Raw genomic sequence first — 12,094 nt, 5'->3', positions numbered from 1 at the left:
TATTTTATACAGGTATATATATAGATATATAAACACAGAATAAAAGGTCTATGGAGATGTACCCCAAACTCAATAACAATAATTATCTCTAGAGAAGGTACGGTGAAATCTGGGTACAATCAGAGAATATTTTAGCCTTATCTATAATGTTTTAATTTTTTTTACAGAAGAATGCATTACTGTACATTTCTGCCCATAAGGCATTTATAGAGTTTAATGTGATCTAAAAGAAAAATGAATCCTGCAAGTAGCTCCATTTGCATATTTTGCACAAGACAGGGCACCCAGAAAGTGAGAAATATGCAAAACACTACAATAAAGGAAAACAGAACTGGTACAAATTTTGTCCAGGCCTAAACACCTCCCCCAATCCATCAGGGCATCCAACATAAGACAAAATTAATTTTATTCATTTATTTATTTTAATCCTCACCCTAGGGCATATTATACTGATCTGAGAGAAAGAGAGAGAGACAGCAACATCAATGTGAGAGAAACATCAGTCAGCTTCCTCCCACACACACCTTGACCAGGGATCAAACCCATAACCCAGGTATGTGCCCTGACCGGGAATCAAACCCACAACCCTTTGGTGTACAGGATGATGCTCCAACCAATGAGCCACCCGGCCAATGCAAGACAAAATTTATTTTAATGACAATTTAAATAAATAACTAGCTTAGTCTCAGAAGACTATCTTTTTCCAAATGGTCTAGGCACACAACAATGTTCTCTTCCTGAAAAGATTCAAAGATGAGAATATGCAACATTTTCTGAGGAGGGGAACCAAGAAGAAGAAATTTGAAAATAATTAAAAGCACCAGGAAAGATAAAATCTCTAGTATCTCTCCCTCCTTAAATTACTTAGGCAAAATGAGTATGCTCTACATCTCTGAAAGGATTTTTAAGAAACACAGAGGTTGCCTCAGAGAAAAGAACTGGGGAACTGCAGAACAGGGGTGATAGGAAGATTTACTTTTCTCTGTATATTATTTTGTACTTTTTTAATTTTGTGTCATATGCATATATTACCTATTACTTTTTTAAAATCTTTAATTAACTGATTTTTTTAAATGAGTAGGCTCTTAAGAAAAGTAGTTGTATTATTCTATCTATAAATGATTAAAAGCAGCAAAGTTAGTTAAATAACAAACATCAGACATTCATTAGCTCATGCTAAGAGAATGCTAGGCACAGTCATGCAGAATTGTTCCTGTATTGTGACCAACCCACAAGGAATTTATAATCTAGATTAGATAAAACACATACATATACACACAAACTTATATAATACCTCCAGTACATGAGTGACACAGTGTTACATGAGTGAAGCAAAGAATATTATTTCTGGCCCTGGCTGGTGTGGCTCAGTGGATTGAGTGCTGATTTGTGAACCAAAGGGTCACTGGTTTGATTCCCAGTCAGGGCACATGCCTGGGTTGCAGAGACCAGGTACCCCATTGGGGGGGCGTGCAAGAGGCAACCACACGTTGATGTTTCTCTTCCTATCTTTCTCCCTCCCTTCCCCTCTCTCTAAAAGTAAGTAAATAAAATCTTAAAGAATATCATTTCTGGCAGAAGTCCTAGAAAGGCACCTGAAAGACAGGGTTCAAAAAGTCAAAATTATAAGGAGAGAATGGCATGAGTAAAGGCTTATACGTAGGAAAATTCGGTATGTATTTATGGAATCATAATTATTCCAGACTGGCTGGAACATTATTTCTAGGGAAGTAACTGGAGGTAAAGCTCAAAAAGGCCTTCAATATAAGGTTATTATTCCACTTGCATATTTGCACAAGACAGGCCCTGAGAATACCTACAGTACTGTACTTCACTGTAAAAAATTGGGGTGGGGGGGTGCGGTGAGAAAGGGAACTGTAGAATAAGAATACTTAATTTCTCTTTCAAAGAACTAAAAGAATGAGAAAAAACACCCATACTGAAAATAACAGCAATAAGTAAACAACAACACTGTATTACAAATTGCAAACAGAAGTGCCAATAAGACTAATTGTTACTAGTAGAATCTACATGCTATTTCGGAAGCTTCCTGGAGGAGATAAATTTTGAATTAGGATTCCAACTGAAGTAATCAACCTAATACTTGATCAAAATTCATTAGGCACCAAAAACTAACAATTTTCTAAGTTAGCAAAAATCTAAGCAAAAAAAGAAAAAGTATTGTCTTAAACTTTTCTTAGGAAAAAAAAACATCTAGGAACTAAAAAAGGAATTATTTTCAAAGACTATGCAGAGTTGCCTAATCTCCCTCTAGCCTCTGAGCACTTGTCTCTTCACCCAGGGAATCTTCCAAGGGAATCAGTCCTTCAGCTTCAAATGGGAAACTCTGATGAACCACTTGCTATCTAGTACCTGATGGCTCAAAACCCCTTGTCAAAAGGTTACAAAGACCTGTGGAGACCAGACCACATATAAGTGTGGCAGAAAAGAATTTAAGATTTATCTTGTATCAGAAATAACATGAGAAGGAACAACCAAAAGTACACACTAACTAACATCCCCGGCCAGATAAAACCACTGGCACAGACTCTGAGCAACACACTCATATATCCTTTGAAAGCCCTGTGTGCTTAAAGCTGGATTTATAGCATTCAGATTGATGCTTTGCAACATCCCAGTTACTCATCCTAACAGGATCCAAAGAGGAGTCACTATATCAACTGGCAACTCCCTCTAGATCTAAACAAAAGCAGGAGAAATAGAAACAATAAATTGGATCCTTACTTCATGGAATAACAAAAATTCTATTTCAAATGAATTAGACTTAAATATAAAAAAGGCAAAATTTGAAAATGTTTAAAAGATTATAAGAATATTTTCATAATTTCAGCATAGGGGAGAAGCACCTAAGCAGTAAACAAAAAACACAACCCATAAAAAAAATTGGTAAATTAGGCCATGTAAAAATTAAAGATAATTTAGCCCTGGCTGGATGACTCAGTTGGTTGGAGCCTCATCCTGTACACCAACGGTTGAGGGTTCGATCTGTGGTCAGGGCACAAACCTAGGTTGTGGTACATCCCCAACACACAACCAATCAATGTTTCTCTCGCACATCAATGTTTCTTTCTCTCTCTCTCTCAAATCAATAAATATATCCTCAGATGAGATTTTTTTTTTTTAAATTAAAGACACTTATTCAAAAGATACCATAAAAAAAGAGAGAAAAAGTAAATTACAAACTGGGAGAAAATATTTGTAACATATACCACTAATAAAAAAGCAATATTCATAATATAAAATAACTTCTACAAAAATATAAAAACAGACTATAAACCCTCCCTAAAACTGGCAGGAAACATGAATAGGCATTTTACAGAATAAGGAAATACAAACAGCAAATAAATATATAAAGATTATGAGCTTCATTAATAATCAAGAAAATTACAAAATAAGATTATATGAGATACCACTTTACACTCCCAAAATAGCACAGAAATTTTAATCTGACAGTCTTAAGAATTGGCAAAAATGCAGACCATGATTAAGTATGTAAATTTTGATACAATTCATATGGATAATAATTTGGCATTCTCTTGCAAAGCTGAAGAACTTCAAATCCTATATTTCAGCAATTACACTACTAAGACTATACCCAGGGAAATTCACAAAAAATTTAAAATAGTAGCGGAGGTGATGACTGTCAGGAAAGAGCATACATGTGGCCTCAGTTTTGGTGATGTTCTGTTTTTTAAGCTGGGTGGAAGATATTGATGCCCCATGTATGCCATATGTACAAGGTCTGTCCAGAGAAAGTCCAGGCGTTGTTAATATAACAATAAGGGTTTCTAACTTCCGGCCAAGATGGAGGCATAGGTAGACACACTTTGCCATCCTCCACAACCATAAGAAGAAATATGACAACCTCAAAACTGAAAACAACCAAAACTATCAGAAAATCGAACCGCATGGAAGTCCAACAAACAAAGATAAAAAGAAGTAATACTCATCTAGACAGGAAGGAGAAACAGAGCCGGGGTGGAGAGAACATGGTGTGCCGGTGGCAGCGGCAGTGGCAGCGGCAGCAGCAGCAGCAGCAAGGCAGCAGCTATGACCAGACGGCGGAAAACGCAGTCACACATTATAAAAGTGGGAAGGGACAGCTGGGGAGTAATCACAGCCCCAGACCAGACCACATAGCTCACAGTCCCAGCGCCAGGGAAAATAAAGCCTCATCGCTTCTGACTGTGAAAATTAGTGGGGGTTGGGGCGCAGAAAGAACCTGCCGGTCTCTCAGCAGAGTTCATTTGTTTAGAGGGCCCCCACGGTCCTAGAAAGTCTGAAAACCCCCCCACTCTGGGAACCACAACCAGGGCAACAGTTAGTGGGGCACCAGTCCCATACGGGAACAGATGAAGTGCCTGGAAAAGGGGCGAGGGCTGGACAAGTGGCATTGTTCCCTCAGACGCCCTCTCCCCCACATATAGTGCCACAACATGGTAAAATTGGTTGCCCATTCTGATGAATACCTAAGGCTCTGCCCCTTACAACCTAACAGGTGTGACAGCTCTACCTAAGGCACAGAGGCAAACACAGGAGGCTGTCAAGTTGTAAAGACAAATAAGTATAGCCCAAAAGAGGGAACAGATCAAGGTTCCAGTGGGAGAACTAAGCGACAAGGAGATAGCCAACCTAACAGACGCAGAGTTCAAAACACTGGTGATAATGATGCACACAGACTTGACAGATAAATGCTTGAGTATGGCAAAAGCAGAAGGGAAGAAGTGAAGGCTATGCTAAATGAAACAAAGGAAAATCCACACAAAACCAATGGTGAAGGGAAGGAAGCAAGGGTTCAAATCAACGATTTGGAACAAAAGGAAGAAATAAACAGTCAACCAGTACAGAATGAGGAAACAAGAATTGAAAAAATCAAGGAGAGGCTTAGGAACCTCTGGGACAACTTTAAACGTGCCAACATCCAAATCATAGGGGTGCCAGAAGGAAAAGAAGAAGAGCAAGAAACTGAAAACTTATTTAAAAAAATAACGAAGAAAAACTTTCTTAATTTGGCTAAAAAAATAGACATACAAGACCAGGAAGCACAGAGAGTCCCAAACAAGCTAGACCCAAAGAGGACCACACCAAGACACATCGTAATTAAAACACCAAAGGTTAAAGATAAAGAGAGAATCTTAAAAGCAGCAAAAGAACAGTTACCTACAAAGGGGTTCCTATAAGACTATCAGCTGATTTCTCAAAAGAAACTTTGCAAGCAAGAAGGGACTGGCAAGAAGTATTCAAAGTGATGAAAAGCAAGGACGTACAACCAAGATTACTCTATCCAGCAAAGATATCATTTAGAATGGAAGGGCAGATAAAGTGTTTCCCAGACAAGGTGGAAGCTAAAGGAATTCATCATCACCAAGCCCTTATTATATGAAATGGTAAAGGGACTTATTTAAGAAAAAGAAGATCAACACTATGAACATTAAAATGACAACAAACTCACAACTATCAACAACCAGAACAGAAACAGAATCATAGGTATGGGGATCATTTGGAGGGTTATCAGCTGGGAGGGGGAAGGGAGTGAAATGGGGAAATGGTATGGGGATTAAGAAGCAAATTTGGTAGGTACAAAATAGACAGGGGGAAGTTAAGGCTAGTATAGGAAAATGGTGAATTCAAAGAACTTATATGCACAACCCACAGACATGAACTAAGGGGAGGTGGGACAGCTGGAAGGAAGTAGGGTACTGGGTAGAGGGGAGCCAAGGGAAAAAACTGGGACAACTGTAACAGCATAATCAATAAAATATACTTTTTTTAAAAAATGGTTTGCGCAACATCACTGTAACCTGGCAGCCAAGAGAGTGGACTGGAATGTGCATCCATGAACAACAACGACTTCACTGCACTAGTCATTGGGGATGGTAGACGTCGTTGAATGAGCATGTGTACTGTGTGGCTGTCACACTGAAAATGACTGAGAGAGCAGAGCAACAAATCTGTATCAAATTTTGTGTTGAGCTTAAACATTCCTCCATGGTAACTATTCAGATGATTCAGAAGGCGCAGCTATGGGCAACTGGTGATTGGCAGCTTCATCACGACAACACACCAGCTCATGCATCACATCTTGTGCAAAGTTTTTTGGCAACACATCAAATCACCCAGGTGACTCAGCCCCCCTATAGCCCAGATTTGGCACCCTGTAACCTCTGGCTTTTTCCAGAACTAAAATCACCTTTGAAAGAAAAGAGATTTCAGACCATCGAAGAGATTCACGAAAATACAACAGGGCAGCTGATGGTGACTGGGAGAACTGTGTGAGGTCCCAAGGTGCCTATTTTGAAGGGGACTGATGTGTCATTGTCCTATGTACGTTTCTTATATCTTGTGTCTTAGTCAATAAGTGTCTCTATTTTTCATATTACATGTCTGGATACTTTCTAGACAGACCTCGTATTCTCTATATATATAAACTAGAGTACCAAATGTTTCTTCTTTTTAAAGTGATTGTCTTTGCTGTCTCTCTGCATTTGCACATGCTATTCTCTTTCCATTTTTAATAATTTCCTCCTCTCTTGTCCACTTGGTAAAGCCTTATTCATTCCATCCAAAACTCAATGAAAGAGACAGAATACCAGCAGTTACAAGAACAAGCTTCAGAATCAATACAGACCTGAGCTCCAATGCTGTTACTACCTATATGATCTTAGTTAAGTTTCTTAACCTCTTGAACCCCAGTTCATAGTTCTCCACTACAAAATAGAGATAGTACCTCCTCATTCATTTGTTGTGTGGCCTAAATAAGAAGCCTATAAAGCATCTAACATGGTACCAGGGATATTAAAACCAAAAAAAAAAAAATGTTAGCTGTTACTATGATAATGCCAGCTCTGTTTAGTCTTTCTTAGCTAACCCCTCCCCCAGAGTATTAGTACTCCTTTTTTTGTCTCCCCATAACATTGTACATAGCTCTATTTAAATATATCTTATACTGATTTATAATTATTTTGTCTGTCTTTCCCATGAGCCCATGAGCATCTCAGGAAGAAACCATGATTTATTCATCTTTTTATTCTCAATGTCTGATATATAGCAAGAACTATGATAAATACTAAGTGAACAAATAAATAAATGAACAAACTAACACCAACAATGACTCTTCAATAGCGGTGCAGCTACATCAACCTCTTATGAGATCAGTGACTTCAGAAAAGACAAGGAGTCTAAGTCAGGCAAAGAAACCTTCTTTCTGCATCCCATATTTATTTCTGTACCAAAAGTTACAAACCTTCTATACAGGCAACCCTAGAGATAAAAAGAATCCACATTTACCCACCAGCCAAATCATAATGCTTCCATTCTGACATCTATCTTCCTGAAGTCTCCTCATGTGCTATTTGCATGTTCACATTTCTTAGATGAAATATATAATTCATTATGTGATTGTCAATTCTTCATATATGTGTATATATTATTTTCTTTGGTTCTAGCTGTCATTAATTAGTACATCATTATTTAAGCTATTTTTTTCTTAACTGCTTTTAAAATTGTCCTTAACAAATTAGAAGTTAGATTCTCCAAAGGCAAAGACTCAGTTTTTGTTTTTGTTTTTTTTTTTCATGGCGATTTTGTGTCTAGTGCAGAGCTGTGCAAACCAAGAGAACACTGATGGGTTTTCTGAGAGGGTAGGAGGTACCAGGTAGCTAAACAACCCTCAACTAGCCATTCCAAGGTTTATCTTCACTCAATTTCTCAGACATTCCAGAGAAAAAAGATACAGAGTTTACAAATTTTCCAGAAGTGGCCAAGGAACACACCATAGTTGTGCTTTTCTGAATGTGACCAAGAATTACTGCACTACTAAACAACTTACTGAGCTCAAGAAATTTACACAAAGGGTGGGGGAAAGAGAAAGTCAAACCAGGAAAAAAGCTGGGACGACTGGAAAATCCTCCCAAACCTGATAATCAAGTGACCAGTGTGCCTCCGCTCTTCCACAGCACCTTTTCCTTCTGGAGACTATGAGTTTATCCCAAGAACTATATTGCAAGGTGAGCTAGTAAAATATGGCCAAAGCTATTCAAAGATGTCCCTTCTGCCAGGTAGGAAATAAAAAATAAAAAAAGGTTTCTCTCACTCATCTTTTAACCACTCAGGGCACCCAAGGTATGAGGGTGACAGTGGCAGAGTAGGACAAAGATAAAAAGTTAGTCTGCATATATAAAGAGAACTGCAACCTCATAAGGCCTGTCCATCTTGTATATCAGGGATCATCATCCACTGTCATGGGGTAGAATCCAGTCCACAGACATATTTTGTTCCACCTGCAAAGGTCTTTTAAAACATTAAGTAGCTGCCAACATTTTCAAACCCAATGATCTGAATTTCGAATTTCTTCTGAAAAACAGGAAAACTGGGCATACTGTGCCCACATTCCAGTACAACTACAGTTCCCTTTAAATCCTAATACATTCCCACCTGGCTCACTTCATTCATTTACTTGCTTGATACTTGCCATTTGAGCTTGTAATCCCTCGTTTGTGTAAAGGCAACAAATCATTACTTCCGTGATCACCTCCACTACAATTGGGACTCCAAATCCCCACAATGCTCTATTGTATTTTCACTTAATGAAACAGTCACTATTGGACATACTGACAGAAAAGAGGAACAATAATAGCTACAGAGCTGTCGATTACCTTTACATAGCTCTTCCAGCCTGAGGGTAAAAGGAACCTTCCCTCTCCTTCAACTCAACTCCACCAATACCCCAATAACAGAATCATTCTAATTTGTCACACTGAACTACAGGAACAGACTGTGATCAGTCAAAAGAAATGATGTACAAAGGCTAGAATAATCCTTCTAGTGAGTACTATATAAATACTGTGGTTCTCCTCAAAAGCAGGAGCTATGTCTTCTTCCAATCTAGCTGCCCACAGTAGCGAGTCTAAGTACCTTATCAATGAAGTTATTATCTAAAAGTGTCAGTCATTCTGCCTTCTGGAACACAAGAAAGAGAAATAGTAGTGGGACTCCGAGAACTACAGTTGAACTGCAATTGGTGCCCAGCTACTCATGAGAAGTGTGTACAACCTGAGTTCCCACTGTGCCAGTAAGTATCACTGTAAAGATTAGAACATACAGTCTACCAGCCACCTTTTTAAAAAAGCTCAAACACGAGTCTTAAAAAAAGTACAAATTTTCTGATTTGGGGTGGAGGCTAGGGATGAAGAACTATTCCTATCTTGAAAGTGATCTTGAAAGTGATTTTTTAAGTTAAAAAACAAAGGGGAAATCTTTGATGCCTGAGTCACCTCCAGGCCAAACTGAAAAGATACTGGATTGGTCACACTATCTACCCAAAGACTAGATTGCCTCATTATTCAAAGCATATCAACTCAACTTAACAGGGCATATCAACCCAGATGAGCAAGGCTGCTCCATCAAACCTTAGATACTTCCTGGGCTATGTCATTTCATTAGCTACTTTCTACTTTTTTCTTTTTTTAATTCTGCAACTTAGGATATCAACTTAAAATGCAAATAGTTGCCTATACCATTTCCATCTCACTTATTTTAAATCAATAAACGTTATCCCAACACACACACACACACACAATTTCAGGAGGGGAGAAGGCCATTAAGTAGAAACAGTCAGGACTCTAGATAGTTGTCCCTTCTAACACAATGAGGTTTTGACTCTCCTTGTTACTACTTCCTCGCCATGAAAATGTCCTGACTGCCAGGACCAGAACCATGTCACATAGTAAAACTAATACTAGGTAGAGATAACATTTATTGAGTGTCCACTACATGCTGAAAGGCATTAGATTGATACTGCTTTATCCCTACTACAAACTCTAACTGGGCCACTGCACATATAAGTATATGCTACTGCTTTTACGAAGTAAATAAGCTGAACAGAGCAATCCCAAAACAGACCTTTTCATTTGTATCCTCCACAGGGCCAAGAGGAGTGCCTTGTGCACTTGAATTAAAGGCATACAAATTTCTGCCCTGGCTGGGTAGCTCAGCTGGTTAAAGCGTTGTCCCGATATGCCAAGGCTGAAGGTTCAATCCCTGGTCAGGGCACATACAAGTATCAACCAATGAATGCATAATTAAGTGAAACAATAAACTCTCTCTCTCTCAAATCAATAAATAAAAAATAAATTTTAAAGGCATACAAATTTGTGTTGTGCATTTAAAAACACTATCTACACTATTCCTCATTTCTAAAGGCACTCTCTACCATTGGGGGACTTTAAGGTTTACAATACAGCAATTTATCAAATGTCATCACAGTGCCATAAACTACACTCTTTGGGGTTATGTCCTATCATTCATTCTGCTGTCCTTACTCTACACTCTTAAAACTTCCTGAACATCTCTTGCAACTCTTTTTACCCACTAAAAATAATAGGCTAACAGTATCAAACTTCACCAATCTTCAAACCTCTCTCTGCTTTTGGCCAAATATGTCATATAAGAGTGACTTCCTTATGATTGAACCTTAGGGCAAGAGAAGATCTTGGGAGAAAATGCCAACCAAAAAACATATACCAGGAGACAATATCTGTAAAACAGATTGTGAAAAGGAAGAAACCAACTCAGAAGATAAATCCAGAGGTTACACAGACCCCGACTGGCATTTGAGCTGCCCTGTAAGAGGAAAGCCTCTCATAGTCCAGGTCCCCACACTGCTGGCCTCAACCCTTGCACACCTCTTTTCACTACCTGAGTCTAGGTTGCACTAGTTCATCATTCAGTATAAATGAAGCAATTTGGCTATGTTAATGTGGCAGTCACACTGAAGTGGACGCTGTACACAATCTAAAGAGACATTCATATCTAAGGTCTAAAATCAATCCTGAAAAGTAGATATTGTACAATGCTCTTTAGGATGCAAGGGATCAGAAATCAGAGCTTAAGTCGCCCCATCTGCGGCAGGAGCCTGACCTTTGCCCCCTATATTCCTTCCAGTTGCCTTCCACAACAATCTCTCCTTCGTCTTATTCCTGCCCCTGCGTGCTTAATCCACCCCTGGCTCGTCCAATTTAAAGGCCCTCCTCCCCTTATTCCCCATCGCGATGTCAGGGCGGCCCTCACGACCCTGGAACTCTAAGAAGAGACTTCGCTGACCTGTCAGCGGATCCAAAATGGCGGGGCCTAGTCCCAGGACCCGCAGCCGCTACTCATGTCCAGCCCGGGCCCCGAAGGCGTCTCCGAGCGGCTCTCCCGGCTCTGATAGCAGATGGGAAAAGAGAAAGAGCCCTTTTTCTGAAAGTTGAGGCCGTAGTCTGGGACCATACAGCGGCCGGGAAGAGTCGGCCGGAATGGGTGGTGGAGCCGGCTACCTTCCCTGTCAGCTCACTGACGTGGTAACTAGCCTCAGTCTATCCCGCTGCCTAGTAACTGCGCGAGCGCTGCCGCGAACAACCAATCATAACTTGCACTATGAAAAGTGGCACTCCAGCTATCCAATCGAAGAAAGAGAATTGACTTCGAGAGGTGGGTTGTGCCTTAGGAGGTGAGATTACGAGAGAAAGAAAAGGGTAGGTAGGAGAACAACCAATGGATACAAGGACTCTCTGAGTGACAGTAATAAAAGCCAATAAAAATGGAGAATTGTGCAAGGTGGTTGGAGAGGTGGAGTTACCTAGAGTTCGGTTGCAGTGCAACTTGGAAATGTCTGCTGGGCAGTACGGGGAGGAAAACTATGATTTGCTGGAAAGGGGGCGGGGTACATTTTGAGACGCTGAGCGGGCGACTTTACTCCCACCTCCCTGCCCCATCCAGGCCACCCTCAATCAGTCACTTGGACCAAAATTGTGCCCCTTAAGGGAACACTTCAACACGAGGCAGCTGCTGGCTCCCTCCATCCTAGGACCAGTTCCACAATTTATTCCAACCTCCTCTTACCCACTCTCCCGTACGCCTGTCCTTTCTGGCTTCTCATAGATGTGTTTGTTCCATTCCAACTCTTATTTCTGTGTCTTGTGCCCCATTCCTATCATGCAGAAATAGAAAAAAATGAGAGGTAGGAAAAACCTTGGGCATCTAATTCAGGTCTCTTCATTTTACAGTGCAGGAAACTGAGTCCCAGAGTGGAAAG

At 39.9% G+C, this 12,094-nt stretch overlaps 1 protein-coding gene across 11 annotated transcripts in view; it reads right to left on the bottom strand.

Annotated features, from left to right (window-relative positions):
* The window catches only part of GBF1 (golgi brefeldin A resistant guanine nucleotide exchange factor 1), a 130,991-nt gene extending 119,632 nt beyond the window's left edge, over positions 1-11,359 (bottom strand). For all 11 annotated transcript variants that reach the window (XM_090278482.1, XM_090278484.1, XM_090278485.1 and 8 more), the window contains exon 1: positions 11,122-11,359. The gene's annotated coding sequence lies outside the window, so the exon portion shown is untranslated. The remainder of the gene's footprint in view (positions 1-11,121) is intronic.
* Positions 11,360-12,094: the final 735 nt, after the last annotated feature.

This window comes from Furipterus horrens, unplaced genomic scaffold (genome assembly GCF_987537825.1).
Source record: "Furipterus horrens unplaced genomic scaffold, mFurHor1.1.pri manual_scaffold_5, whole genome shotgun sequence".
NCBI lineage: Eukaryota > Metazoa > Chordata > Mammalia > Chiroptera > Furipteridae > Furipterus > Furipterus horrens.
Note: the sequence above shows the minus strand (reverse complement) of the source record. Positions and strands in the feature narration are given on the sequence as shown.